The sequence below is a fragment of the Cryptomeria japonica genome, chromosome 3 (assembly GCF_030272615.1).
Source record: "Cryptomeria japonica chromosome 3, Sugi_1.0, whole genome shotgun sequence".
Taxonomy (NCBI): Eukaryota; Viridiplantae; Streptophyta; class Pinopsida; order Cupressales; family Cupressaceae; genus Cryptomeria; species Cryptomeria japonica.
Window position 1 is genome coordinate 304,067,189 of NC_081407.1, and position 6,600 is coordinate 304,073,788.

Sequence of the window (6,600 nt, forward strand, 5' to 3'; positions counted from 1 at the left end):
TTTGGTTTTTGAAATCATGCACATGTAATTGAATTTGGAAGAAATATGAAGAAATAAGAAATTAAATGAAATTAGAATTTGAAGAACTAGAATATTCAATTAGTTAATTAAATAATTTAAAGAAACTATTTAATTATGCTAGAAATGGACTTTAATTAAATAATAAAGATTATTTAATTTAAAGGATTAAATCATAATTAATTAAATAATTAATATTTAGAAAAGGGTTGAATGATTAGATGATTAGAGATAGAAATTGAAAATTAATTTATTTAAATAATAAAAATTATTTAAATTGGGGAATTAATCAAAATTAATTAAATAATAAATATTTAATTAATATTTAGAAAATGATTAAAATGATTAAATGATGATAGAATAGGAAATAGAATAATTAGTAAGATGATGAGGAAATATGAAATTAGAAGAAATTAAATAAAATGAATTTAGAATTTGGGGATTTGGAATTTGAATTAAAAGAAAATTAATTAATTAACTTAATTAAATAATTAAAGAATTATTTAATCAATTAGAGGAATAATTAGTACATGATCAATGAGACATTTTTAGTTGTCTACAGACACTATGACTGAAGCAATATTCTATCATTGTTACAAGTATACCACCACGTCTATAACTCCCTAAAGATAGTCAACAAACCCTTTCTAATCATAAAAATATTTGTAAACTAACAAAAATGACCTTCATAAAAATAATAATCGAAGAGATAGTGAAAATAAAATGATTTTCTGCAGTATATAGAGATCTTTTCATGGCACATGAAACCCTACCTTGCTTCAATGACTTCCAATTTGAGATCTGTCTATCAAACTGATATTATTGCATAATGATCATTGTTCCTTTAATGATTTTTGTTGTTCTGGAACATACCTCTCTTGGAAACTCTCTACGAACTACTGCTTTGATTGAAAATATGGCTCTTTCCATCATAGAACTGTTGTTTCCCTCTTTTAGAATTTCCCTCTTTCTTTTGTGGCCATACAAGGTTTGTTTTTTTCTTTTTCTTTTACTTCTCCTTTGTCACGGGTTAGGCCATATTTTTAGCATTTTGAACAAAAGAATGAATTGAAGTTCCCTCCTATCCACATGACTCTCTTTTGAAACTTATGTCTCACAAAATATAAAAACAGAAGACATGGAACCCAAAAATTAAAAAACCTAAATAGACTACTATTAACAAACGTATCCCAAAAATAGGACTAAATATGCAATTTATATTTAAGTCTAAATTAGATAATAGTAACCTTTGAGATAATTGAGAATATGTGTGTAAGTGTATATATATATATATATATATACATATATACATATATACATATACACACACATATGTATATATACATATATCTATGTATATATGTATATGTATACACATATATGTATATATACATATATATATACACACATATATATGTGTGTGTATATATGTACATATATATATGTATATATACATACATATATAGATATATATATGTACATACATACATACATACATACATACATACATACATACATATATATATATACATACATACATACATATATATATATATATATATATATATGTATGTATGTATAGATATGTATGTACATATATATATATGTATGTACATATCTATACATACATATATATATTTATATATGTATACATACATATATATACATATATATATATATATATATGTATACATACATATACATATATATATATATATATATACATATATATATATATATATATATGTATACATATACATATGTACATATATATATACATAAACATATAACATAAACATATATATATATATATATATATGTACATATATATATATACATATGTACATATATATATATGTATATGTATGTATACATATACATATATATATATATGTACATGTATATATACATGTACATGTACATGTATATCTACATGTACATATATATATATATAAATGTACATGTATATCTACATGTATACATATATATATATATATATATATATATACATGTAGATATACATGTACATTTATATATATATATATGTACATGTAGATATACATGTACATGTACATGTATATATGTACATGTATATACATGTACATGTATATACATGTACATGTATATATATATATATATATATATTACATGTACATGTACATGTACATGTATATATATATATATATATATTACATGTACATGTACATGTACATGTACATGTACATGTACATGTACATGTATATATGTGTGTATATATATATATATATATATATATATATATACATGTACATGTACATGTACATATATATATACATGTACATGTATATATATATATATATATATATATATATATATACATATATATATATATACATATACATGTACATGTACATGTATATATATATGTACATGTACATGTACATGTACATGTACATGTATATATATATATATATATATATATATATATATATATATACTGTAGTCACATAAATCTGTCCACTTAATTAAATGAATACTTAGTATTTATTTGATTATTTAACCATCAATTAATAATTAATTAAATTAATATTTAATTAATTCATCTTAACCCTCTTCTCCTATTAATTAAATAAATTATTCAATTTATTTGATTTAATTCACTTAACCAAATTCAGACCATTAATTAAATAAATAAATCATATTTATTTAATTAAATATTCTCTCACATTTAAATAAATTAATATTTATTTAAATCCCCCAAAAATCCCACCTCTCACATTTAAATAAATTAACATTTATTTAAATCACCTTTATCCTCCACCCACTTGCATTTTCCTACAAATGCAAGTTGCACAATTATTTTAAATAAATAATTTATTTAAATCACCTTTATCCTCCACCCACTTGTATTTTCCTACAAAAGCAAGTTGCACAACTATTTTAAATAAATTATTTATTTAAAATCCTATTTATCCTCACCCACTTGAAACCTTTAATGGTTTCCCTTAAAGTATTCAAACTTGATGGCTTTAAAGTCTTCAAACTTGATGGCTTCCTTCTATAGTCTTCTTAAGACTTTAATGGTTTTCCTTAAAGTCTTCAAGCCTTTAATGGTTTCCCTCAAAGTCTTCAAGCATTTAAATGCTTTATCTTCATTTTCTCATTTAAATAAATTAATATTTATTTGAATATTTATCCAAATGCAAATTACACCATTTAATTGAAATAAATGATTTTATTTTAATTGAAAATACCAAAATTTCTCCCACTTGCATTTTCCTACAAAATCCACTTGTATGCCTAAACCCCTTCTAGATTCTTCTAAACCCTTCCTAATTAGCCTAAATTCATCCCTTAAATATTGTCACATTCCTAAGCAAATTGGAGTCACTTCTCAAAAACTCCAAAGTCTTTGAAAAGCAATTAATGCTTTGTGTGTTCAACAAATTAACCCTCAAAGTCTTGGATAACCTTTGAAAGCTTCCAACCTTCAACCACTAAATGGCTCAAAGTCTTTGATAACCATTGAAGGCTTTCAACCTTCAACCACTTAATCCCCAAAGTCTCCAATAACCATTAATGGTTACCTCAAACCCTCCCACATGGTTAAAACATTTGTTTTGACTCAACCTCTACCCAACCCAAAGGTCTCATCAGGCCATTAATGCTTTGACCATGATTATCTCTTAAACATTTGCACAAAGGTTTATCCTTGGATTAACTCTTAATCCAGTGGGTAATCTTAATTTAGACTTGACCCTTGCCTTCTAGATAACCATGAGGTCTTCTCAGGCCTTTAATGCCTCCAACCTCTTCTCTCAACCCAATCCTATGTTGAAACTTGTCACCATTTTATTGGTGCCAATTGTGCACATGGATCCCCAACTTTCAATCCTAACCCTTGTTAAGATTGCTCAATCTTAACCCTTCATTTCCCTATTTCTTCTATAAATAGAACCCTTCTCCTCAAGCAAAAGGAGAAGCATTTTAGAGTATTGTTGTTATACTGGCATTAGCATAGAGCTTTTTCATAGCATCACTATCTACTCTTGCATAGTATTTGCTTATCATATTCAACCATCTTGAATCTCCATATGGCATCCATGGCTAGTGCTAAAAGCTGAGAGCTACACTCATTTGGGACTTGGAGAGGAGAGAAACAAGGGAGAAGCATCAAAAGGCATCATGGAAGCATCTTAGGGAGGCTCTTCTCCTTTCTTTTATTTTGTTAAACTTCTTTCATGCTTTTTGAAATCTCTCTTGATATGTTTGGAATGGTTTTTAGTTCTTTGTTTTGTTTTTATGGTTGAAACTAACTTATTAACATTGAACTTTGTTGTTGCCTTGTCCCCATTTCCATGACATCATTTGGTGAACCCGACATGAATCCAAACACCAAAAAAATCATTTTTTTTTTAACCAATAACATGTTTGAATGTTGAAAATGTCACATAGGTTGCGATTTTGACACTGTTTTGGTGCGTTTGGCATTATTTTGGCGCTATTCCCCCTGTTTCAGTGTTTTTCCCTTCTCTGTCTTTCCCTTTCTTTTAATACGTTTGTGTTAAATAGTGCCTCTGTTCAAACGCAGACTAGCGCTATTGTAACAAAACGTTGTACAAATCACCTTGTAACCAAAAAAAAAAAAAATAATTTAGGCTTGTAGAAGCCCACCAAATAGGCAGATTTTACTAACTATTTTTCTCTTTTGTGCAGATTTAAATTAGATTAAAGAGTAGATTTATATTTTTTACTAACTTGTTTTTGAAGTTGGTTTTAAAAATGAATTCACTTTTTATTTTGGTTTAAAATTAACTTCACATTTCAAATTTGGGCTTTTGAAAAAGAATCACACATTTGTTTGGGGCTCTTAAAAAGAATTTCATTGTTCAAAGGTAAAAAGAACCACAAACTTATACAAAAACAACTTTATTTTTTTTTTGCAAGTTAGGAAACAAACTTCGTTTTGGTGCTTAAAATCAACAAGGCAAATTTTATTTCTTGCATCAAGATAAAACTCACAATCCACACTTCCATTTTTGGTGCAAATAAAATTCACAATCAACTTGTCTCATTTTTAAAGCAATCTTACTTCATGCAAACGTGTTTTTCATTAAGTTGACCAGGATTTTCAAATTCTAGTTTACTCAAACAATTGCCTTTGAAAATTAAAAAGAACACCATGATTGTTGGAGCAACATCTCCAAATAGTTAGATCACATTGCAATGATAGATTAAAAAGAACAGGTGTTTTTCGTGCTTGGCACACTTGTGCAAAGAGTTGGTCGAGTGGTCCTACTTCTAACACACACTATCCTCTCCCTTGGCTTTCGTGGTCCTAGGTGCAAGAGAAAAGTGTTAGTAACACTCACATTTTATCTTTTTAAGAGAGGCCTGCCAAGGGATCGATACTCTTGGGAACGACCTCGAGCGGTAAATCCTTCGAGCCGCTATAGAAATCAGGTGAGAGTGAAAGCTGTAGCCTTGGGTATAGCTGTTCCTACAGTGTAACTGGCCGAAAGGACAAATGGGCCCCACCACCAGTTACAAGGCTCTTAAGTGAGTCACTGCAGAATGAACTTATGTCCAAAGCCATCGAACATGACTAAACACCTTTAAGTAGTAGCCCACCTGTTCTATTGATTGAGGATATTTGAGGTATAATTTAGTGCAAGAGCATAGATGGTTTTGCTCCCAAGATACTCACCATACATATTTCCTTGAGTAGAAACATAGCTTTTTGAAAAGTCACTTGTGGCTTGATAAAAGTGGTGACTCCCCCATCATAGGGATCATCTATTTGTTATGCTCGTGCAAGACTTAGTATATCACATCCTTACCTGCCATGGCGGGATTCATAAGGTATGTAGTACCAAAGTCGAAGAAATATCAAGATGTGGGCTAAATTTATCACAACTGGCCATTTGACCTTAGGGATAAAAAGTGTTTGAAGTGTGTTCGTTTTACAGACCTAGTGCGAATTGAGCCGACTTCAGGCTTTGGAAATACACCTTAAAATAAATCTAAAGGAAGGGTCAAAAACAAGTCCAAAGATTGGGTTGATCTAGACCCATACTCATTTGTGCCTTTGGGGGCAACATTCTTGTGTTTGTGTGCTTGCTTTGTTTTCTTGTCAAAGAAAAATCAGAAAATCAATCCCAAAAACAAAGTATTCATCCAACATTTCTCAAACACAACCAAAAATACCAAAAACAAAGTGCAAACAACACAGAGTCACAACTTGTATGACCATTCTTCACATCTTGCGAAGGAAGAAGTGTCATCAGAATATTACCTTGAAAAGAAGACCATTAAGCTCAAAGGCTTTAATCAAAAGGAGGAAATTCTTCTATATCAATAGACAAATCTTTGTCTCACATAGAGTCTTTCTACATCGCATGCGTCTATACCTTCAAGGTAAAACAAATGAGTTTGATTCAGAATCATTGAACCGCAGAGCTTTTATGCAATATAGAGCTCTGAGTTATCACAAAAATCAAGGAGGAAAGATTAATCCCAATTTCTTCCCAAACATCTGTATCACCTACAACACAGCTCGAGAAGTGCCACCAACCCCTGAAAGGGAAGAAGAAGAGTTTGTCC